Genomic DNA, 24613 nt, shown 5'->3' with positions numbered 1-24613 from the left:
GGGGGGGGGCTTGCCTGGTTGCTCTGGCAAGAGAGAGGGGTCGTCAACTCCATAGTCGTACTGGGTAGCAGCGGCGTCGGTATCGGTGTCTAGCGGAAGAAGAGGGGGGAAGAAACAATAAATATAATGCAAACAGATGCATAACGATGCATGACAAGGCAAATAACGGTGCTAGGGGTGCCCTAACGCGGTATTAGGTGATACCGGTGAAGGGGGATAACATCCGGGAAAGTATCCCCGGTGTTTCGCGTTTTTGGACAGATGAACCGGAGGTGAAATGTTGCAGGTTCACTATGCTAGGGACGCGTGGCGGACGAACAGGCTGCGTATCCGAATTCGTCTCGTCGCTCTGAGCAACTTTCATGTACAAAGTTTTTTCATCCGAGCTACGGTTTATTTTATATTAATTTTTAAAGTTTTAATTCATTTTTAGGATTTATTTAATTATTTAAACTTAACATTATCCAGAACAGTGTTTGCTGACGTCAGCGTGACGTCAGCAGTTGACCTGGTCAACCTAACATTTGGGTCCCGTTCGTCATTGACTGTTTAGTCTAATTAGGGTTTAACTAATCTAATTACTATTTAATTAAACTAACTAGTTAATTAGATTAGTTAATGGGGATTAATTAACTTATTAATTATTTAATTATTATTTTTTATTTTTTTTATTAATTAATTTTTTTATCCTTTTTTTTATAAATTCGTTCTGGGGTGTGGGGCCCCCTGGTCAGTGGCTCTAGGGAAGCCTTAGCGGGTGAGCGGGCAGCGGGCAGCGGGCGACCGGGCGCTGTGGGCGTCAGCCCGTTTGGGCGCTTGCCCAAGGCAGTGGAGGCGCCGGGCGCCGGCGGCTGCGGCGAGGTGCGCGGGGCAGGAGGCCGCAGTGGGGAACGGCCACGGGCGGAGTAGTTGGGGCGGGGGCCATGGTAGAACAGGGAGGCAGCGGGACGGTGCGGGTCGGCGGCGGCCGCGAGCGTGCGTCGACGGCCGGAGCGGCCAGTGGATCCAGGTGCGAGCGCGCGTGGTGAGGCGGGATATGGCTCGAGCGACTCGGCTGGGCGCGACGCGGTGGAGCTCGTCGGGGCGGTTGGGAGCGGCGAGCAGCGTCGCGGCAGTGCAAGGCAGGGCTCGGGCGCGCCCGCGCGGGTGGCACGCCGGGCGGGGCGGCGCGCGGCCAGGGCGCGGCCCGACCGCGGGAAGCACAGAGTTGCAGGGACTCGGGCTCGTGCGCCCGGGTGCGTGCAAGGGTGCGCGGGGCGCCGGCCATCGCGGGCAGGGGAAGGTGAGTGCGGTGAGCGGGGGAAAGCGGAGGGAGGCGGGGCCTCACCGCGATTCGTAGGGACGGGGGCAGCGGGGGTCGAGTTGGAGAGACGGGGACGGTGCGGCGAAGAGGATGCAGGCCGGCGATGGCGGAGGAGGCAGGCCGGCGAGGACGCGTTCCGCCGAGGGCGAGGTGGCTGCGGCGGTGCTGGAGACGATGAGTGGCGTCGGGTGGCTCAGGGGTCGAGCCCTCGATCTCGATCCAGATCGAGGGGGGGAGTGGGCGACGTGGGGGGGGGGGAAGAGTGTGCGGCGGCGCGAGAGGGAGAGTGAGGAGAATCGGGGGAGTGAGTGGGCAATGGGGTTAGGGTTTCGGGTGGGAGGCCTAGTAGGCCAGGGACGTGGGTGGCCGGTTGGGCCGGCCAGGCAGCCTGGTGGCCGGCTGGGCCGAAGCCCAGCGAGGGAGGGGGGTTGTTCTCCCTTTTTTTCTGTTTTTATCTTTTCTTTTATTTATTTTCTTGTACTGTTTTATTTCTAGTTTCTTTTATTTTTAGATTTATAAAAATTATAACTAGTACCTAAATTTGTATTTATAAACAATCTACTGTTAGATTAAATCTTGACCCATAATAAAATAGTTTTAATATTTTTATAAAATTCAATAGGCATTTGTTTAATTGTTTTCACTACTGTTTTAATTATTTTAGAGCCCTTAAACATTTTATCAAGGTTTGGTTTCTCCACCAAAATTATCTATGCAATAATTGGTTCACCCCGAACATTTTTGTTTCGATGTTTGAAAACTTTTATTGTATGCCATATTTGGAATTTGAATTTTGAACCGGTTTTTGAACTAACGAGGGATTAGCAGCAGTAACTAAGGTGACGTGGCATCATTAGCGGAGGTTCACTGTAGCTTAATTATCCGGGCGTCACAATTCTCCTCCACTACAAGAAATCTCGTCCCGAGATTTAAGAGGGGAGTAAGGGGAAAGTTCTGGTTACGATATGTTAACAGATCTTCTCGAAGAAGTTAATCCCTTCCGTTGATGTCTTCAATTCTTTATTCCAATGCATCATGATGAAGTTGTCGTCCTTTCTTCGGGGAACTCCATCATACTTACGAATAGGTAAGGGGCAGCCCTACCAGGATAGGATGTTATAAGGGAGAATCATCTAGGGGTATCCCAAGAATGAACATATGATTATCTCTCGAGTTGAACAAATGAAACACATCGAGAGCAAAGTAAGACGGTGCAATAAGAAGTTTCAAGCGGATAGGCAATCGTTCATTGCCTGAAACAGAGTGTGAAAGGGGTTCAGAGTAACATGAATAAGTATTACCAGAATAGATCACTAGCTAGGAACGTGGCTCATACAAAGCCACGCGCGAGGGACAACTTTGAAAACAAGGAGAGTCAGGTTTCGATCCTGTGGGACTGGTGGGTTATGGGCCCACCACGTGGGTTAAAAGTAGGAAGGGCGGTAACGTCTTTCACGATCGTGTAAGCAAGGCATGTCAGAGCTTAGCCTGTCAGTTATGTTGGCAACATCGTTCGTACCAAGGGCGAGGGACGAAGAGATCCTTTTTCCTGCTCGTTGAACGAGGCGGACCAATAGGCAAAGTTCTCGTCCATCGGTGGCTACCGGAATGTCATCAACAATAGTAACAGGGTCTTGCTGACAGAATTGTACACCGAGGGGTTTACGTAAGTAGGAGAATATTACTGCTTAGATCATATAGATCACAAGAAAGGTTAAACAGCCCAATGGAAAGGAAAATGTGATCATCGGATTAAACAACAATGGAAAGGATAATGTGTTTAAACACATATTTCAGGGGTATAACCTTCCCAAGGACAAGCAGTGCATGATATCCATGACAGGATAGAAAGTAGAAAACCATTTAGGTAATGGGAGAGGAATTTCATGACATTACCCATACAACAGTGTTTGGATAATTGAGCAGGAAAAATTTAGCATTGGGCTTCAAATGCTCTTGTGGAAAATCGGAGTACCATAGACATGCTTCGAGATAGCATTGACATAGTCTTCAAGCAAAGGTCGTACTTTGGATACACCAAGGATTCATCAGGAACAACTTATAGAATAAGTCTTGCAATTTCCTCATGGAAGAATGGATAACCTTGCTAATAAGAAAACTATAACAGTAGGTCCTCCGGCCAGGTGTGCTGGCATGACATCACCTTACCAGGTCATATGAGGATCAATGTTATAACTCTTGAAAGTATGTTCCAACCATCATATCTGACCGAGATTCAGATCTGATCGGTGTTAGGAAACCTCAGACTCAAGATGCCTGAGAAGAAAAGGTGCAAGACAAATTGATGAGACGACATTGTAAGATTCTCGGGAATTGAACTCTGGAAGCAAGTTCCGAATCATGAGTTCATTATTAAACGAAGGAGAGTATGAGGAGGTGGCTGATAGGCTCAGCAACAAATCATCGAGATTTCCAAAGGATTGATTTCCACAATTATGTGAACAAGGAAATATCATTTGTCGGATCAAATGATATAATGATGTATGCTCGAGGGGAACATACACAACTGAACAATGATAGAAGGGTGCACCCAGGAATCTGGACTAGGTAGCACGATCAATGTTCGAATGATGATTCAATAAGCAATAGACTTAGAATGAAACTGTAGACCATTAACTTCAAAGCAATAGGGTGGCTAGAAGTTTAGAATTTGCACATCATAGACCATTTGTCGGTATTCTGGTTAGAAATAACACGGAGACCAAGAAATGAATGCAAAAGGCGAGAGATATTACTATATCAAGAATTCTCAAGAGGTGGTAAAATTACCACGACATTCTTGACATAAAAGGTGGTAACATTCCAAGGTAAAGAAGAACAAATGCTGGATAGCAAGGAGCTCAAGGTATAACACAAAACACGAATAAGTTTGTGTTGAATGGAAGGTAATAAAGTGGTCGGTGATAACACAAACCATTGAGGGGCGAGGATGGTATTTCTCATCAAGAATTCGATATATATCTTGAAGAGCTCAGGATGTTGATGATGACCACAACACATTTGTCGAGAAATTTCATGAAGATGTAATCGGTTGGCGATGACATCAAGTCAAATGATGATAAAGCAAAAGGTTATTGAAACCATGGGTACGACACAAACTTGAAATCAAGTTTGTTGTTTGAGGTGAAACAATAAGACAAGGAAGATCGACGTAAGCTTAGCCCATCGTCGAAATTGTGCTCCGAAAAGAAGGACTAGGTAGCACAGTTAAAATTTGGCACGATAATGATATAGCCGAGTAGGCTCGGAATGACGAGATCGAGTTCAGACTCGTAAGTAATGAAGGTTACCAAGAGTTGTTGAATCATAGTGCGCACTCAATTCAGTTGTCGGTGTCCTTGAGGGGTTCTAACAACTGAGAACCCGTTGGAAAATGGAATCGGCAAGAATATTAGTTGATGAAGAACTCATAAGAAGTTAAGTATCCCGTGGTACCCTCGAGATACCAGGGGGTAATACTCGACGGCAGATCAAAGTAGAGGTTGGACTGGGGTATTGCTCTGCAAAAGACAAGTGCTTAAACTTGCACGAGAAACGGTACCTAAAAGAGAACATGGTCGAAACCACGATTGTAAAAGGCCAGATCCCAGATATAATATGAACTTATACCAAGGGAGTAATTAATTTAAGAGAAGCTTTAATGATAAGATCTACATCGTGTCCATGGGCATGAACACAAAGTTCAAGGTCGACTCCCACTTCTCCAATGCATAACCTTTCATTCACTTCTCGCGTTCGATGAAGTTGCAGTGTTGAAATTTTATCTGGCGAAGCACCAGAAGAGTATGACTCGTGAAAACTTCCGGGTTCACACGGTTTAGAGAAGGCATATGTTCAACCCATAGGGGCTTCTTAGAAACATATACCACAAGTTTCAAGAGTAACTAACACAAGTCCGAAAACAGAGCATGGTTGACAAAGCAGAGGATACAATTTACCAAAGGCATTATGTACCCATGGAAAGGCTCACAAGGTTACTGAATATGAAGGACGAGGTCAGATGAAATCCAACAATGGATCGGGCAATCCACAACGGAGCTGATGCGAGTATCGGTACTTAATCAGACGAAGAAAGAATGCACGGTTATCATTTTATAGAACATCTGAATAATTCGAGGTTTAGATACCAAAGGAACAAGGGATCAGAAGCAGACGCTCTGATCAAGAATGGATCAATTGAATATACCAGAGGCACAATCGACGACAGATAATTTGGTCGAGAACCAGCTCATGTTCAAAATGACGTCTGAGCCGGAAAGATAATCCTAGGACTCGACTGATGATTGTGAACATTCGCACTCATATTGAATCAACAGACTCAAAATGATAATGACAAGGGATGCCATTAAGATTACGAGACTTATGGGATTAACCATAATGCAAGCAAGCAAGAATTTTAGGAGCAATAGGTTGCTGAGGATCTTCGGAAGACCGAATGGTATTTCGAAGAATTTTGTGAACTGCATGAATATCTGGGGATGAGCGGATACTCGATAAATGCGAGTAATTATCCGTAGTGGTATGCATGTGGCAAAGAACTGCAAGGCAGTAGGCACAAAGTATTCTCGGGGTATCTTATAATAAAAAGATCGACTGGGAATAAAAGTAAGCACGACATGTCTAAATACTTGTCCATAGGGATATTTCGGTGGTAGGGAATTGCAAAAGCAACGGCATAAGGTTTCGGGAGAACATCAGAGAGTATTTTCAGAATCTTCTGTTGAAGCAGTCGATCATCTGGACTGAATGGGGCTCTCCGGGAGGAAGTATTTTCGAGAACCTAAAGTTAGATTTTAGTCAAATCATTTAACCCGAATAGAAGAGAGATCAGAGTCCCAGAGTAAGGATCGAGGTGTAAAAGATCCTAATACCACCCAGATGGCGACGTGGGCCCATGGGCCGCACAGCCATGTTAGAAAAACAGTTTTCATCGACTAGACTCAACTTCGGCCAAGGAGTTGGAAAGGGGGATTCCTACAGGCAGTCGGCTCTGATACCAACTTGTGACGCCCCCGATTTAATCGTACACTAATCATACACGCAAACGTGTACGATCAAGATCAGGGACTCACGGGAAGATATCACAACACAACTCTATAAATAAAATAAGTCATACAAGCATCATATTACGAGCCAGGGGCCTTGAGGGCTCGAATACAAGAGCTCGATCATAGACGAGTCAGCGGAAGCAACAATATCTGAGTACAGACATAAGTTAAACAAGTTTGCCTTAAGAAGGCTAGCACAAACTGGGATACAGAATGAAAGAGGCGCAGGCCTCCTGCCTGGGATCCTCCTAACTACTCCTGGTCGTCGTCAGCGGGCAACACGTAGTAGTAGGCACCTCCGGTGTAGTAGGAGTCGTCGTCGAAGGTGGCGTCTGGCTCCTGGGCTCCAACATCTGGTTGCGACAACCAGGTAGAAGGGATAGGGGGAAAAGAGGGAGAAAGCAATCGTGAGTACTCATCCAAAGTACTCGCAAGCAAGGAGCTACACTACATATGCATGGGTATCAAATGAAATAAGGGTATCATATGTGGACTGAACTGCAGAATGCCAGAATAAGAGGGGGATAACTAATCCTTTCGAAGACTACGCTTCTGGCAGCCTCCGTCTTGCAACATGTAGAAGAGAGTAGACTGAAGACCTCCAAGTATCATCGCATAGCATAATCCTAACCGATGATCCTCCCCACGTCGCCCTGTGAGAGAGCGATCATCGGTTGTATCTGGCACTTGGAAGGGTGTGTTTTATTAAGTATCCGGTTCTAGTTGTCATAAGGTCAAGGTACAACTCCAAGTCGTCCTGTTACCGAAGATCACGGCTATTCGAATAGATTAACTTCCCTGCAGGGGTGCACCACATAGCCCAACACGCTCGATCCCATTTGGCCGGACACACTTTCCTGGGTCATGCCCGGCCTCGGAAGATCAACACGTCGCAGCCCCACCTAGGCACAACAGAGAGGTCAGCACGCCGGTCTAAACCTAAGCGCACAGGGGTCTGGGCCCATCGCCCTTAGCACACCTGCACGTTGCGAACGCGGCCGGAAGAAGAACTAGCCCCCTTAATACAAGAGCAGGCTTACGTTCCAATCCGGCGCGCGCCGCTCAGTCACTGACGTCACGAAGGCTTCGGCTGATACAATGACGCCGGGATACCCATAACTACTCCCGCGTAGATGGTTAGTGCGTATAGACCAAATGGCCAGACTCAGATCAAATACCCAGATCTCGTTAAGCGTGTTAAGTATCCGTGAACGCCGACCAGGTCCAGGCCCACCTCTCTCCTAGGTGGTCTCAACCTGCCCTGTCGCTTCGCCTCAAAGTAACAGTCGGGGGCCGTCGGGAACCCAGGCCCACCTCTACCGGGATGGAGCCACCTGCCCCTTCAGCCCCCATCTTCGAACAGTATCACAGGTAATGTAACTGTGTAAAGTATATCGTATATGCCCGTGATCACCTCCCGAAGTGATCACGGCCCAGTAGTATAGCATGGCAGACGGACAAGAGTGTAGGGCCACTGATGGAACACTAGCATCCTATACTAAGCAGTAGGATAGCAGGTAATGGTAACAACAGTAGTAGCAAGGACAGGCTATGCATCAGGATAGGAATAACGGAAAGCAGTAACATGCTACACTACTCTAATGCAAGCAGTATAGAGGAGAGTAGGCGATATCTGGTGATCAAGGGGGGGGGCTTGCCTGGTTGCTCTGGCAAGAGAGAGGGGTCGTCAACTCCATAGTCGTACTGGGTAGCAGCGGCGTCGGTATCGGTGTCTAGCGGAAGAAGAGGGGGGAAGAAACAATAAATATAATGCAAACAGATGCATAACGATGCATGACAAGGCAAATAACGGTGCTAGGGGTGCCCTAACGCGGTATTAGGTGATACCGGTGAAGGGGGATAACATCCGGGAAAGTATCCCCGGTGTTTCGCGTTTTTGGACAGATGAACCGGAGGTGAAATGTTGCAGGTTCACTATGCTAGGGACGCGTGGCGGACGAACGGGCTGCGTATCCGAATTGGTCTCGTCGCTCTGAGCAACTTTCATGTACAAAGTTTTTTCATCCGAGCTACGGTTTATTTTATATTAATTTTTAAAGTTTTAATTCATTTTTAGGATTTATTTAATTATTTAAACTTAACATTATCCAGAACAGTGTTTGCTGACGTCAGCGTGACGTCAGCAGTTGACCTGGTCAACCTAACATGTGGGTCCCGTTCGTCATTGACTGTTTAGTCTAATTAGGGTTTAACTAATCTAATTACTGTTTAATTAAACTAACTAGTTAATTAGATTAGTTAATGAGGATTATTTAACTTATTAATTAATTAATTAATTATTATTTTTTATTTTTTTATTAATTAATTTTTTATCCTTTTTTTATAAATTCGTTCTGGGGTGTGCGGCCCCCTGGTCAGTGGCTCTAGGGAAGCCTTAGCGGGTGAGCGGGCAGCGGGCATCGGGCGACCGGGCGCTGTGGGCGTCAGCCCGTTTGGGCGCTTGCCCAAGGCAGTGGAGGCGCCGGGCGCCGGCGGCTGCGGCGAGGTGCGCCGGGCAGGAGGCGGCAGTGGGGAACGGCCACGGGCGGAGTAGTTGGGGCGGGGGCCATGGTAGAACAGGGAGGCAGCGGGACTGTGCGGGTCGGCGGCGGCCGCGAACGTGCGTCGACGGCCGAAGAGGCCAGTGGATCCAGGTGCGAGCGCGCGTGGTGAGGCGGGATATGGCGCGAGCGACTCGGCTGGGCGCGACGCGGTGGAGCTCATCGAGGCGGTTGGGAGCGGCGAGCAGCGTTGCGGCAGTGCAAGGCAGGGCTCGGGCGCGCCCGCGCGGATGGCACGCCGGGCGGGGCGGCGCGCGGCGAGGGCGCGGCCCGACCGCGGGAAGCACAGAGTTGTAGGGACTCGGGCTCGTCCGCCCGGGCGCGTGCAAGGGTGCGCGGGGCGCCGGCCATCGCGGGCAGGGGAAGGTGAGTGCGGTGAGCGGGGGAAAGCAGAGGGAGGCGGGGCCTCACCGCGATTCGTAGGGACGGGGGCAGCGGGGGTCGAGTTGGAGAGACGGGGATGGTGCGGCGAAGAGGATGCAGGCCGGCGATGGCGGAGGAGGCAAGCCGGCGAGGACGCGTTCCGCCAAGGGCGAGGTGGCCGCGGCGGCACTGGAGACGACGATCGGCGTCGGGTGGCTCAGGGGTCGAGCCCTCGATCTCGATCCAGATCGAGGGGGGGAGTGGGCGACGTGGGGGGGGGAAGAGTGTGCGGCGGCGCGAGAGGGAGAGTGAGGAGAATCGGGGGAGTGAGTGGGCAATGGGGTTAGGGTTTCGGGTGGGAGGCCTAGTAGGCCAGGGGCGTGGGTGGCCGGTTGGGCCGGCCGGGCAGCCTGGTGGCCGGCTGGGCTGAAGCCCAGCGAGGGAGGGGGGTTGTTCTCCCTTTTTTTTTTCTGTTTTTATCTTTTCTTTTATTTATTTTCTTGTACTGTTTTATTTCTAGTTTCTTTTATTTTTAGATTTATAAAAATTATAACTAGTACCTAAATTTGTATTTATAAACAATCTACTGTTAGATTAAATCTTGACCCATAATAAAATAGTTTTATTTTTTTATAAAATTCAATAGGCATTTTTTTAATTGTTTTCACTACTATTTTAATTATTTTAGAGCCCTTAAACATTTTATCAAGGTTTGGTTTCTCCACCAAAATTATCTATGCAATAATTGGTTCACCCCGAACATTTTTGTTTCGATGTTTGAAAACTTTTATTGTATGCCATATTTGGAATTTGAATTTTGAACCGGTTTTTGAACTAACGAGGGATTAGCAGCAGTAACTGAGGTGACGTGGCATCATTAGCGGAGGTTCACTGTAGCTTAATTATCCGGGCGTCACACCCGGTAAGGTGATGTCATGCCTAGCACACCTGGCTGGAGGGCCTATTGTTATAGTTCTTCCTTTTAGCAAGATTATCCATTCTTCCATGAGGAAATTGTAAGACTTATTCTATAAGTTTTTACTGATGGATCCTTGTGTATCCAAAATCCGACCTTTGCTTGAAAACCATGTCAATGCTATCTCAAAGCATGTCTGTGGTAACCCGATTTTCAACAAGAACATTTGAAGCCCAATGCTAAATGTTTCTCACTCGATTATCCAAACACCATTGTTTGGGTAATGTCATGAAATTCCTCTGCACTTACCTAAAAGGGTTTTCTACGTTATATCCTATAATGGATATCATGCTCTGCTTGTCCTTGGGAAGGATATACCCCTGGAATATGTGTTTCAATACATTTTCCTTTCCATTGTTCTGTTTAGTCTGATAATCATATTTTCCTTTCCATTGTTTGGTTTAACCTTTCTTGTGATCTATATGATCTAAGCAGTAATATTCTCCTGCTTATGTAAATGCCTTATTGTACAATTCTATCAGCAAGACCCTGTACTATTGTTGATGACATTCCGGTAGCCACCGATGGACGAGAACTTTGCCTATTGGTCCGCCTCGTTCAACGAGCAGGAAAATGGTTCTCTTCGTCCCTCGCCCTTGGTATCGATGTTGTTGTCGACATAACTGATAGGCTATTCTCTGACATGCCTTGCTTATATGATTGTGTAAGACGTCATCGCCTTCCTACTTTAAACCAACATGGTGAGCCCATAACCCATAGTTCCACAGGATCGAAACCTGACTCTCCTGCACACCCCCTGTTTCCCAAGGTTGTTCCTCGCGCGTGACCTCGTAGGTAATTCATAAGCCACCTTCCTAGTGACCTATTCTGGTATCAGACGAAATACTTATTCTCGTTGCTCTGAACCCCTTTTCACGCCCTGTTTCAGGCATCGAACGGTTGCCTACCCATTGAAACTTCTTATTATACCTTCGAACTTTATTCTCGATGTGTTTTAATTGTTCAAATCAAGAGTTACTCATGCTCATTCATGGGTTAATCCCAGATTATTATCCTTATAGCATTCTGCCATTGCTAATTTGCCCCGTTACCTATTCGTAAGTACGGAGGAACCCCGAAGAAAGGATGACGACTTCATAATGATGACCTGAAGCAGTGGAATGAATATATCAATGTAATGGATCGATCTCTTCGAGAAGACCAGCCAAGATTGAGAAGATCCGTTAGAATTTCGTAACCAGAACTTTCCCCCTTACTCTACCTCTTAAATCTCGGGACGAGATTTCTTGTAGTGGAGGAGAATTGTGACGCCCGGATAATTAAGCTACAGTAACCATGTACTAATGATGCCACGTCACCACTGTTATTGTTCCTAAACTCACTCCGACTCAAATCCCGTTCGAATTCAAAATTCAAAATCAATCAAACAACAAAAGTTTTTAAATTTTAAAACTAAAATATTCGGAGTGAACCAAATATTGCATAAGTAATTATGGTGGAGAAACCACACTTTTATAGAATGCTTAAACACTCTAAGATGAATAAAACAGTAGCAAAAACTATTATTTAAATACTTTGAAATAAAAATTAATTACAAAACTATTTTACTTTGGGTAGCGAAATTAATGTGACAGTGGCATAATTGGTGACATCAATTTAGGTGCCACTTTTGTATATGGTTAACACTAGAATAAACAGCAACTAAAAGAAACAGAAAAGAAATAAAACAAACAAAAGGAAAACGAAGAGGTTTAAGAAAAGGAAAAGGGGACATTGTGCACTAGGCCTAGTGCACAGTACCGGCCCAACTGGCCCAACTGGCCCAACCCCGGGCCATCCCCTTCCTCCCACTGTTCACCGTCGCGGTGGACGCCGCAGCCGCATCCATGGCGCGGATGGCCATGCGTCGGCCATCCCGCAGCCGTCCCCGTCACCCCTGTCGTCCTACAAGGGCACCCATGCCCTGGTTGAACCCTAGCTGCCCTCCAGATCCCCCTCTCTTCGCCCCTCTCCCACACGCCGAGCTCGTCGGCGCTGCCGCCACCATACCACCGCCGTAGGCGCGGCCACCGGCCTCCCGGCACCATCGGAGAATGCCCAGGAGCTCTGACAGCAACGCCTTCTTCTACCTCGCCACTGGATTGGGGTCCGGGAGCTACAACCACGACGTCCCCTTCGTCTCCGTCTCCGTCGGCCGCCGTGAGCTCCGCCCGGTCCATCGCCGTACTGCAGCTTCTAAGGCGTCAACGGGCCTCCGTGCGCCTGCTAGGTGAGCCCCGCGCCTTCCCTTCCCTCTACAGCGACGCTCCCCCCTGTAGCTCACTCGCCGCTGCTGCTGAAGCTTGGCCCCTCCGTGGAACTCCTCGTCGTCGCTAGTGACGCCGTCGAGCTCAACCGAGCCCCGCGTTGCGCTCAGGGCCTCGCGGCGAAGCCGCCCGCACCCTTAATTTTCTTGCCGCGTGCTGCACGTCGACCCTGTCGAATGGCCGAAGGCGCCGCTGCTGCAGCTAGTCGCCGGCGCCCTTCCCCGCTTCTCCTGCTGCTGTCGCCGCCCTAGCTGCACCCTATCCCACACCCGCGTGCGCAAACCGCCCGTCGCCGGCCGCACCCGGCGCTGCTCGTCGCGCCTGCCGCTGTCGGCTTCTGCCTCATGCCGCCGGCGACCCTGCTCGTGCGAGCCCAGGCGCAGAGGTCGGTTGGCTCTCAGCCAGATGGGCCGGCCCCTGTTGGATTAGGGACTAATCCCCTAATTGCTAACCCCCTCCTAAAAGTAGTCTATGACACCAGGCCCCAATTCTAAATAAAAATAAATTAAATAAAACTGTTAAAAATATTAGTCAATGACATGCGGGCCCATTTGATCATGCTGACCAGTCAACTGCTGACTAGGCAGTTGACTGGACCCACGGGACAGCCTCACTGGTGCACCTCTGGTGCACTGCACCGGGTGCACCCAGTTTTTAACTACTGATTTTTGAAATTAAAAATAAATAGGAAAATCATTTAAAACTTCAAAAAAATTATAGAAAATAAACCGTAGCTCAGATGAAAAAGTTTTCTATATGAAAGTTGCTCAGAACGACGAGACGAATCCGATTACGCAGCCCGTTCGTCTGCCACACATCCCTAACATACCGAACTCGCAACTTTCCCTCTCCGGCTCCTCTGCCCGAAAACGCGAAACACCGGGGATACTTTTCCGGTTGTTTCCCCCTTCATCGGTATCACCTCCTACCACGTTAGGTCACCCCTAGCATCACGTATTGTCATGTTATGCTTTGTGATGCTTTGATTGCTCTGTTATTTATTATGTTCCCCCTCCGTTACTTCTTTCCGGTAGACCCCGAGACCGCTGCCGGTACCCCAGATTTGACTACGGTGTTGACAACCCCTCTTTGCCAGAGCAACCAGGCAAGCCCCCCCCTTGATCACCAGATATCGCCTACTCTCCTCTATACTGCTTGCATTAGAGTAGTGTAGCCTATTACTACTTTCCGTTAATCCTATTCTGATGCATAGCCTGTCATTGTTGCTACAACTGTTGATACCTTACCTGCAATCCTAATGCTTAGTATAGGATGCTAGTTTACCAACCTACATTCTTGCCTGTCTTCCACGCTATACTATCGGGCCGTGATCACTTGGGAGGTGGTCACGGGTATATACTTATACAAAATATATGATACTTGTGGTGATTAAAGACGGGTTGGCTCGTAGGAGTACCTGCGAGTGATTCACGGATTGGGTCCGAAAGGACGTTTGTCCCGACGGCCCTCTGAGTGGATCTTTGTGATGTAGCGACAGGGCAGGTTGAGACCACCTAGGAGAGGTGGGCCTGGCCCTGGTCGGCGTTCGCGGTTATTTCAAGATAACACGTTTAACGAGATCTTGGTATTTGATCTGAGTCTGGCCACTGGCCTATACGCACTAACCATCTACGCGGGGACAGTTATGGGCACTCGACATCGTGGTATCAGCCGAAGCCTTCGTGATGTCAGCGACTGAGCGGCGCGCGCTGGATTGGACTGGAACGCCTGCTAGGCTAGGTCTGCTTCCGACCGCCCTCGCAACGTGCAGGTGTGCAATGGGTGATGGGCCCAGACCCCTGCCCCATAGGATTTAGACCGGGCATGACCCAGGAAAGTGTGTCTGGCCAAATGGGATCGAGCGTGTTGGGTTATGTGGTGCACCCCTACAGGGAAGTTAATCTATTCGAATAGCCGTGATCTTCGGTAACAGTACGACTTCGAGTTGTACCTTAACCTTATGACAACTAGAACCGGATACTTAATAAAACACACCCTTCCAAGTGCCAGATACAACCGGTGATCGCTCTCTCACAGGGCGACGAGGGGAGGATCATCGGTTAGGATTATGCTATGCGATGTTACTTGGTGAACTTACCATCTACTCTCTTCTCCTGCTGCAAGATGGAGGTTACCAGAAGCGTAGTCTTCGAAAGGACTAGCTATCCCCCTCTTATTCCGGCATCTTGCAGTTCAGTCCACATATGATAGCCTTAATCCAGTTGATACCAATGCATACATATGTAGTGTAGTTCCTTGATCGCGAGTACTTTGGATGAGTACTCGGTTGCTTTCTCCCTCTTTTCCCCTTTCCCTTCTACCCAATTGCTACGACCAGACGTTGGAGTCCAGGAGCCAGACGCCACCGTCGATGACGACTACTGTTGGGGAACGTAGCAGAATTTTAAAATTTTCTACGCATCACCAAGATCAATCTATGGAGTCATCTAGCAAAGAGGGAGAGAGGAGTGCATCTACATAACCTTGTAGATCACGAGCGGAAGCGTTCAAGAGAATAGGGTTGATGGAGTCGTACTGGACGTGATCCAAATCACCGAAGATCCTAGTGTCGAACTGACGGCACCTCCGCGTTCAACACACGTACGGAGCGAGGACGTCTCCCGCGCCTTGATCTAGCAAGGAGGAGGGAGAGGTTGAGGAAGAGGGCTCCAACAGCAGCACGACGGCGTGGTGGTGATGAAGCTGCAATACTCCGGCAGGGCTTCGCCAAGCTCTTATGGAGGAGGTGAGGTGTTGGGGAAGGGAGGGGCTGCGCCTTCGATGTCATGTGCAGCCCTCCCCTCACCCCTCTATTTATAGGGGAAAGGGGAAGGGGGGCGGCCCCCTCTAGATGAGATCTAGAGGGGGGCGGCAGCCAAGGGGAGGGGGGCTTGCCCCCCAAGCAAGGGGGCGCCCCCCCTTAGGGTTTCCCCCAACCCTAGGCGCATGGGCCCTAGGGGGGTGTGGCGCCCCAGCCCACTTGGGCTGGTTCCCTTCTCCATACAGCCCATAAGGCCCTCTGGAAGAGGTGGACCCTCCCGGTGGACCCCCGGAACCCCTCCGGTGGCCCCGGTACAATACCAATATGCCCCCGAAACTTTCCAGCGACCATATGACAACTTCCCATATATAAATCTTTACCTCCGGACCATTCCGGAACTCCTCGTGACGTCCGGGATCTCACACGGAACTCCGAACAACATTCGGTAATCACATACAAGTCTTCCTAACAACCCTAACGTCACCGAACCTTAAGTGTGTAGAACCTACAGGTTCGGGATACATGCAGACATGACCGAGACGACTCTCTGGTCAATAACCAACAACGGGATCTGGATACGCATGTTGGCTCCCACATGCTCCATGATGATCTCATCGGATGAACCACGATGTTGAGGATTCAATCAATCCGTATACAATTCCCTTTGTCAATCGGTACGTTACTTGCCCGAGACTCGATCGTCGGTATCCCAATACCTTGTTCAGTCTCGTTACCGGCAAGTCACTTTACTCATACCATAATGCATGATCCCGTGATCAACCACTTGATCACATTGAGCTCATTATGATGATGCATTACTGAGTGGGCCTAGAGATACCTCTCCGTCATACGGAGTGACAAATCCCAGTCTCGATTCGTGCCAACCCAACAGACACTTTCGGAGATACCTGTAATGTACCTTTATAGTCACCCAGTTACGTTGTGACGTTTGGCACACCCAAAGCACTCCTAGGGTATCCGAGAGTTGCACAATCTCATGGTCTAAGGAAATGATACTTGACATTCAGAAAAGCTACAGCAAACGAACTACACGATCTTTGAGCTAAGCTTAGGATTGGGTCTTGTCCATCACATCATTCTCCTAATGATGTGATCCCGTTATCAATGACATCCAATGTCCATAGTCAGGAAACCATGACTATCTTTTGATCAACGAGCTAGTCAACTAGAGGCTCACTAGGGACGTGTTGTGGTATATGTGTTCACACATGTATTACGATTTCCGGATAACACAATTATAGCATGAACAATAGACAATTATCATGAACAAAGAAATATAATAATAACTATTTTATTATTGCCTCTAGGGCATATTTCCAACAGTCTCCCACTTGCACTAGAGTCAATATTCTAGTTACATTGTGATGAATCGGACACCCATGCAGTTCTGGTGTTGATCATGTTTTGCTCTAGGGAGAGGTTTAGTCAACGGATCTGCTACATTTAGGTCCGTATGTACTTTACAAATCTCTATGTCTCCATTTTGAACACTTTCACGAATGGAGTTGAAGCGACGCTTGATATGCCTGGTCTTCTGTGAAACCTGGGCTCCTTGGCAAGGGCAATAGCTCCAGTGTTGTCACAGAAGAGAGTCATTGGGCCCAACGCATTGGGTATGACTCCTAGGTCGGTAATGAACTCCTTCACCCAGACTGCTTCATGTGCTGCCTCCGAGGCTGCCATGTACTCCGCTTCACATGTAGATCCCGCCACAACGCTTTGCTTGCAACTGCACCAGCTTACTGCCCCACCATTCAAAATATACACGTATCCGGTTTGTGACTTAGAGTCATCCAGATCTGTGTCGAAGCTAGCATCGACGTAACCCTTTACGACGAGCTCTTCGTCACCTCCATAAACGAGAAACATTTCCTTGGTCCTTTTCAGGTACTTCAGGATATTCTTGACCGCTGTCCAGTGTTCCATGCCGGGATTACTTTGGTACCTTCCTACCAAACTTACGGCAAGGTTTACATCAGGTCTGGTACACAGCATAGCATACATGATAGACCCTATGGCCGAGGCATAGGGGACGACACTCATCTTTTCTCTATCTTCTGCCGTGGTCGGGCATTGAGCCATACTCAATCTCGTACCTTGCAATACAGGCAAGAACCCCTTCTTTGACTGATCCATTTTGAATTTCTTTAATATCTTGTCAAGGTACATACTCTGTGAAAGACCAATGAGGCGTCTCGACCTATCTCTATAGATCTTGATGCCTAATATATAAGCAGCTTCTCCAAGGTCCTTCATTGAAAAACACTTGTTCAAGTAGGCCTTTATGCTTTCCAAGAATTCTATATCATTTCCCATCAACAGTATGTCATCCACAAACAATATGAGAAACGCTACAGAGCTCCCACTCACTTTCTTGTAAATGCAGGGTTCTCCATAAGTCTGCATAAACCCGAATGCTTTGATCATCTCATCAAAACGAATGTTCCAACTCCGAAATGCTTGCACCAGCCCATAAATCGAGAGTTGGAGCTTGCACACCTTGTCAGCACTCTTAGGATCGACAAAACCTTCCGGCTGCATCATATACAACTCTTCCTTAAGGAAACCATTAAGGAATGCCGTTTTGACGTCCATTTGCCATATCTCATAATCATAGAATGCGACAATTTCTAACATGATTCAGACGGACTTCAGCTTCGCTACAGGTGAGAAAGTCTCATCGTAGTCAACCCCTTGAACTTGTCGATAACCCTTAGCGACAAGCCGAGCTTTATAGATGGTCACATTACCATCCGCGTCTGTCTTCTTCTTAAAGATCCATTTATTTTCTATGGCTCGCGGATCATCGGGCAAGTCAGTCAAAGTCCATACTTCGTTTTCATACATGGATCCTATCTCGGATTTCATGGATTCCAGCCATTTGCCGGAATCCGGGCCCGCCATCGCTTCTTCATAGTTCGAAGGTTCACCGTTGTCTAACAACATGATTTCCAAGACAGGGTTACCGTACCACTCTGGTGCGGAACGTGTCCTTGCAGACCTACGAAGTTCAGTAGCAACTTGATCTGAAGTTTCATGATCATCATCATCAACTTCCTCTCTAGTCGGTGCAGGCACCTCAGGAACATTTTCTTGAGCTGCGCCACTTACCGGTTCAAGAGGTAATACTTCATCAAGTTCTACCTTCCTCCCACTTATTTCTTTCGAGAGAAACTCTTTCTCTAGGAAGGACCCATTCTTGGCAACAAAGATCTTGCCCTCGGATCTGAGGTAGAAGGTATACCCAATAGTTTCTTTAGGGTATCCTATGAAGACGCATTTTTCCGATTTGGGTTCGAGCTTTTCAGGTTGAAGTTTCTTCACATAAGCATCGCATCCCCAAACTTTTAGAAACGACAGCTTAGGTTTCTTCCCAAACCATAATTCATACGGTGTTGTCTCAACGGATTTCGACGGAGCCCTATTTAAAGTGAATGCGGCAGTCTCTAAAGCATAGCCCCAAAATGATAGCGGTAAATCGGTAAGAGACATCATAGATTGCACCATATCTAATAGAGTGCGATTACGATGTTCGGACACACCATTACGCTGAGGTGTTCCAGGTGGCATTAGTTGTGAAACTATTCCATATTTTCTTAAGTGTGTGCGAAATTCGTGACTCAAGTATTCTCCCCCACGATCTGATCGCAAGAACTTGATTTTCCTGTCACGTTGATTCTCAACCTCACTCTGAAATTCCTTGAACTTTTCAAAGGTCTCAGACTTGTGTTTCATTAAGTAGACATACCCATATCTACTCAAGTCATCAGTGAGGGTGAGAACATAACGATAGCCACCGCGAGCCTCAACACTCATTGGAACGCACACATCAGTATGTATGATTTCCAATAAGTTGGTTGCTTGCTCCATTGTTCCTGAGAACGGAGTCTTGGTAATTTTACCCATGAGGCATGGTTCACACGTGTCAAATGATTTGTAATCAAGAGACTCTAAAAGTCCATCTGCATGGAGCTTCTTCATGCGTTTGACACCTATGTGACCAAGGCGGCAGTGCCACAAGTATGTGGGACTATCATTATCAACCTTACATCTTTTGGTATTCACACTATGAATATGTGTAGCATTACGCTCGAGATTCATTAAGAATAAACCATTCACCATCGGAGCATGACCATAAAACATATCTCTCATATAAATAGAACAACCATTATTCTTGGATTTAAATGAGTAGCCATCTCGTATTAAACGAGATCCTGATACAATGTTCATGCTCAAAGCTGGCACTAAATAACAATTATCAAGGTTTAAAACTAATCCTATAGGTAAATGTAGAGGTAGCGTGCTGACGGCGATCACATCGACCTTGGAACCATTCCCGACGCGCATCGTCACCTCGTCCTTCGCCAGTCTCCGCTTATTCCGCAGCTCCTGCTTTGAGTTATAAATGTGAGCAACCGCACCGGTATCAAATACCCAGGAGCTACTACGAGTACTGGTAAGGTACACATCAATTACATGTATATCACATATACCTTTCGTGATGCCGGCCTTCTTGTCCGCTAAGTATTTGGGGCAGTTCCGCTTCCAGTGACCACTTCCCTTTCAATAAAAGCACTCAGGCTCGGGCTTGGGTCCATTCTTTGGCTTGTTCCCGGCAGCTTGCTTACTGAGCGCGGCAACTCCCTTGCCGTCCTTCTTGAAGTTCTTCTTACCCTTGCCTTTCTTGAACTTAGTGGTTTTATTCACCATCAACACTTGATGTTCCTTTTTGACTTCTACCTCTGCTGATTTCAGCATTGAATATACCTCAGGAATGGTCTTTTCCATCCCCTGCATATTGAAGTTCATCACAAAGCTCTTGTAGCTCGGTGGAAGCGACTAAAGGATTCTGTCAATGACCGCGTCATCCGGGAGATTAACTCCCAGCTGAGTCAAGCGGTTATGCAACCCAGGCATTCTGAGTATGTGCTCACTAACAGAACTATTTTCCTCCATCTTACAGCTGAAGAACTTGTCGGAGACTTCATATCTCTTGACCCGGGCATGAGCTTGGAAAACCATTTTCAGCTCTTCGAACATCTCATATGCTCCGTGTCACTCAAAACGCTTTTGGAGCCCCGGTTCTAAGCTGTAAAGCATGCCGCACTGAACGAGGGAGTAATCATCAGCACGTGTCTGCCAAGCGTTCATAACGTCTTGGTTCTGTGGGACGGGTGCGTCACCTAGCAGTGCTTCTAGGACATAATCTTTCTTGGCAGCTATGAGGATGATCCTCAAGTTCCGGACCCAGTCCGTATAGTTGCTGCCATCGTCTTTCAGCTTGGTTTTCTCTAGGAACGCGTTGAAGTTGAGGACAACGTTGGCCATTTGATCTAAAAGACATATTGCAAAGATTTTAGACTAAGTTCATGATAATTAAGTTCATCTAATCAAATTATTCAATGAACTCCCACTCAGATAGACATCCCTCCAGTCATCTAAGTATAACATGATCCGAGTTAACTAGGCCATGTCCGATCATCACGTGAGACGGACTAGTCAACATCGGTGAACATCTTCATGTTGATCGTATCTTCTATATGACTCATGCTCGACCTTTCGGTCTTATGTGTTCCGAGGCCATGTTTGTACATGCTAGGCTCGTCAAGTCAACCTAAGTGTATTGCGTGTGTAAATCTGGCTTACACCCGTTGTATTTGAACGTTAGAATCTATCACACCCGATCATCACGTGGTGCTTCGAAACAACGAACCTTCGCAATGGTGCACAGTTAGGGGGAACACTTTCTTGAAATTTTACGAGGGATCATCTTATTTAAGCTACCGTCGTTCTAAGCAAATAAGATGTAAAACATGATAAACATCACATGCAATCAAATAGTGACATGATATGGCCAATATCATTTGCTCCTTTGATCTCCATCTTCGGGGCCCATGATCATCGTTGTCACCGGCATGACACCATGATCTCCATCATCATGATCTCCATCATCGTGTCTTCTTGAAGTTGTCACGTCAACTATTACTTCTACTACTATGGCTAACACTTTAGCAATAAAGTAAAGTAATTACATGACGTTTATGTTGACACGCACGTCATAAATAAATAAACACAACTCCTATGGCTCCTGCCGGTTGTCATACTCATCGACATGCAAGTCGTGATTCCTATTACAAGAACATGATCATCTCATACATCACATATATCATTCATCACATCCTTTGGCCATATCACATCACAAAACACTTGCTGCAAAAACAAGTTAGACGTCCTCTAATTGTTCTTGCAAGTTTTTACGTGGCTGCTATAGGTTTCTAGCAAGAACGTTTCTTACCTACGCCAAAACCACAACGTGAATTGCCAATTTCTATTTACCCTTCATAAGGACCCTGTTCATCGAATCCGATCCGACTAAAGTGGGAGAGACAGACACCCGCCAGCCACCTTATGCAACTAGTGCATGTCAGTCGGTGGAACCGGTCTCACGTAAGCGTACGTGTAAGGTTGGTCCGAACCGCTTCATCCCACGATGCCGCCGAATCAAGATAAGACTAGTAACGGCAAGATAATTGACAATATCGACGCCCACAACTACTTTGTGTTCTACTCATGCATAGTAACTGCGCATAGACCTAGCTCATGATGCCACTGTTGGGGAACGTAGCAGAATTTCAAAATTTTCTACGCATCACCAAGATAAATCTATGGAGTCATCTAGCAACGAGGGAGAGAGGAGTGCATCTACATACCCTTGTAGATCACGAGCGGAAGCGTTCAAGAGAACGGGGTTGATGGAATCGTACTCGACGTGATCCAAATCATCGAAGATCCTAGTGCCGAACGGACGGCACCTCCGCGTTCAACACACGTACAGAGCGAGGACGTCTCCCGCGCCTTGATCTAGCAAGGAGGAGGGAGAGGTTGAGGAAGAGGGCTGATAACCCACAAGTATAGGGGATCGCAATAGTTTTCGAGGGTAGAGTATTCAACCCAAATTTGTTGATTCGACACAAGGGGAGCCAAAGAATATTCTCAAGTATTAGCAGCTGAGTTGTCAATTCAACCACACCTGGAAACTTAGTATCTGCAGCAAAGTGTTTAGTAGCAAAGTAATATGATAGTGGTGATAACGGTAACAAAGTAAAGACAACAAAAGTAATGTTTTTGGTATTTTTGTAGTGATTGTAACAGTAGCTACGGAGAAGTAAATAAGCGTAAACCAGTATATGGAAAACTCGTAGGCACCGGATCAATGATGGATAATTATGCTGAATGTGGTTCATCATGTAACAGTCATAACATAGGGTGACACAGAACTAGCTCCAGTTCATCAATATAATGTAGGCATGTATTCCATAAATAGTCATACGTGCTTATGGAAAAGAACTTGCATGACATCTTTTGTCCTACCCTCCCGTGGCAGTGGGGTCCTATTGGAAACTAAGGGATATTAAGGCCTCCTTTTAATAGAGAACCGGAACAAAGCATTAACACATAGTGAATACATGAACTCCTCAAACTATGGTCATCACCGGGAGTGGTCCCGATTATTGTCACTTCGGGGTTGCCGGATCATAACACATAGTAGGTGACTATAGACTTGCAAGATGGGATCTAGAACTCACATATATTCATGAAAACATAATAGTTCAGATCTGAAATCATGGCACTCGGGCCCTAGTGACAAGCATTAAGCATAGCAAAGTCATAGAAACATCAATCTCAAAACATAATGGATACTAGGGATCAAACCCTAACAAAACTAACTCGATTACATGATAAATCTCATCCAACCCATCATCGTCCAGCAAGCCTACGATGCAATTACTCACGCACGACGGTGAGCATCATGAAATTGGTGATGGAGGATGGTTGATGATGACGACGGCGATGAATCCCCCTCTCCGGAGCCCCAAACGGACTCCAGATCAGCCCTCCCGAGAGAGATCAGGGCTTGGCGGTGGCTTCGTATCGTAAAACGCGATGAAACTTTCTCTCTGATTTTTTTCTCCTCGAAAGCCAATATATGGAGTTGGAGTTGGCGTCGAAGGGCCACCAGGGGGCCCACGAGGTAGGGGGCGCTCCCAGGGGGGAGGGGCGCGCTCCCAGGGGGGAGGGGCGCCCCCCCACCCTCGTGGACAGCGTGTGGGCCCCCTGGTCTTCATCTTTGGCGAGGATTTTTTATTATTTATTCTAAGATATTCCGTGGAGTTTCAGGTCATTCCGAGAACTTTTGTTTTCTGCACATAAAACAACACCATGGCAATTCTGCTGAAAACAGCGTCAGTCCGGGTTAGTTCCATTCAAATCATACAAGTTAGAGTCCAAAACAAGGGCAAAAGTGTTTGGAAAAGTAGATACGACGGAGACGTATCAACTCCCCCAAGCTTAAACCCTTGCTTGTCCTCAAGCAATTCAGTTGACAAACTGAAAGAGAAAAAGAAAAACTTTTACAAACTCTGTTTGCTCTTGTTGTTGTAAACATGAAAAGCCAGCATTCAAGTTTCAGCAATTATTATGAACTAACCATACTCACAATAACACGTAGGTCTCACAATTACTCATATCAATAGCATAATCAGCTAGCGAGCCATAATAATAAGACTCGGATGACAACACTTTCTCAAAATAATCATAACATGATATAACAAAATGGTATCTCGCTAGCCCTTTTTGAGACCGCAAAACATAAATGCAGAGCACCTTTAAAGATCAAGGACTGACTAAACATTGTAATTCATGGTAAAAGAGATCCAGTCAAGTCATACCCAATATAAATCAATCATAATGAATGCAAACGACAGTGTGCTCTCCAGCGGGTGCTTTTTAATAAGAAGGATGATGACTCAACATAAAAGTAAATAGATAGGCCCTTCGCAGAGGGAAGCAGGGATTTGTAGAGGTGCCAGAGCTCGATTTTTGAAATAGAGATAAATAATATTTTGAGCGGCATACTTTCACTGTCAACGTAACAACTATGAGATGGCTGTATCTTCCATACTACATGCATTATAGGCAGTTCCCAAACAGAATGGTAAAGGTTTATACTCCCCCTCCTCCACAAGCATCAATCCATGGCTTGCTCGAAACAATGAGTGCCTCCAACATTCAACGGGTCCCAGGGGGAGTTTTGTTTAATTATTTTGATTTGCTTTGATCTTTTTGGATCATGGGACTGGGCATCCCGGTTACCGGCCCTTTCTCGTGAATGAGGAGCGGAGTCCACTCCTCTTGAGAATAACCCACCTAGCATGGAAGATATAGGCAGCCATAGTTGCACCTGAGCTGCTCGAGCATACAAAACAGAATTTCATTGGAAGGTTTGGAGTTT

The 24613-nt window shown here is 47.1% G+C and overlaps 1 protein-coding gene across 1 annotated transcript in view; it reads left to right on the top strand.

The window, feature by feature from the left end:
- Positions 1-24613, top strand: part of LOC125554730 (DEAD-box ATP-dependent RNA helicase 13-like) — a 59672-nt gene that overhangs the window by 2874 nt on the left and 32185 nt on the right. The gene's annotated exons all lie outside the window — the stretch shown is intronic.

The sequence above is a fragment of the Triticum urartu genome, chromosome 4, assembly GCF_003073215.2.
Source record: "Triticum urartu cultivar G1812 chromosome 4, Tu2.1, whole genome shotgun sequence".
In the NCBI taxonomy this organism is placed as follows: Eukaryota; Viridiplantae; Streptophyta; class Magnoliopsida; order Poales; family Poaceae; genus Triticum; species Triticum urartu.
Note: the sequence above shows the minus strand (reverse complement) of the source record. Positions and strands in the feature narration are given on the sequence as shown.